A 1,305-nucleotide genomic window follows, 5' to 3' on the forward strand; every position below is an offset into this window, starting at 1 on the left:
TCTAAAATTTATTTTGTTAAGTATAGAATTCCAGCAGATCAACAGATGTTGGACATGATATTGTGTTTACACAAGACAAAATCAATCCCCTCATCTAAACAAGCAGATGCTTAAAATATTTGTCAAAATTTCAATCACTGTTGCACTAACAGTTGCTGATGTAATAGCCTTTCAAAACCTCACCATTTTCCTACCACTGTTGTGATCAAACATCTGGTTCTTAAACACTGTCCACTGCTGAAAGTCAACCTCTGCTCCCTCACTTTCATGATATGCACTATTGTTCAAAATCAGTGTTTTATCCACTGATATGCTATCCACTAATAGTAAAAATCACCCACTGTTTCATTTGTTACCGTTGTAACCACTGATATTTGCTTCATCAGTGGCTCTCAAAACAACTGTCCTCCATTATTCATCTTCTCATCAGAGGTTGACACGTGGTTAGCTTTTAGCCATCAGATCTTTTGTAACCGCTGCCACATCATCACTTACTTTTTCCCTAAATAAAACCCCGATCAAAACCCAAACAGGGGCTCACACTGTCGAATTGAATTCCAAAATTCTCTTCTCAAAGCAGTTTCTCACTCTTCTTCACAAAAACATTCTTTGATCTTCTTCATCAAAATGACGAAATCAAAGTCAAAATCAAAATTAAAATCAAAATCATCCCCATCTTCCGAAGACGCCACTCAAATGGTCGCTGAACCCATTGAGATCCCATACAAATCCCCTCACAATTACTTGGGTCTACTCACAAAACCCACTACCAATCACACCTTCGACTCCAATCTCGATGTCATATCTGCCTCAAAGTATAAAACTTTGTTAACAGCAGATGCACCATTTTACTTGGCGATCCAAAGAGAGTTCTGGAAAAATGTTACCCTTGAAAAACAAGGAGACATTGTCATAGCCATCAACTCCTCGATACAGGGTAAAGCGATTCAAATTTCTCCACAATCCATTTCAGAAGTCTTTAAACTCGATGATCAGAAAGGTAAAACTTCTTTTTCTAAAACCGAGTTGAAAAATGATTTCTTGAAAAGGGGGTATGCAGAACAACCAAAAAGAGATACCTTACAAAAAGGTTATTTCCCTTCTGCACCTAGGTTTTTATTTCACACTCTTTTGATGTGTGTTTCTAATAAAACAACTGTTTTTAACGAAATACCATTAAAGATCCAATGCCTGGGATATGCTATTTTGAATAATGAAAATTTTAGTTATTCTCAGGAGATCTTTAACGACTTAGTAAAAAATGTTGACAGCAAATCATTTTTGCTCTTTCCAAGGTTTCTAAGC

The sequence above is a fragment of the Helianthus annuus genome, chromosome 8 (assembly GCF_002127325.2).
Source record: "Helianthus annuus cultivar XRQ/B chromosome 8, HanXRQr2.0-SUNRISE, whole genome shotgun sequence".
Lineage (NCBI taxonomy): Eukaryota > Viridiplantae > Streptophyta > Magnoliopsida > Asterales > Asteraceae > Helianthus > Helianthus annuus.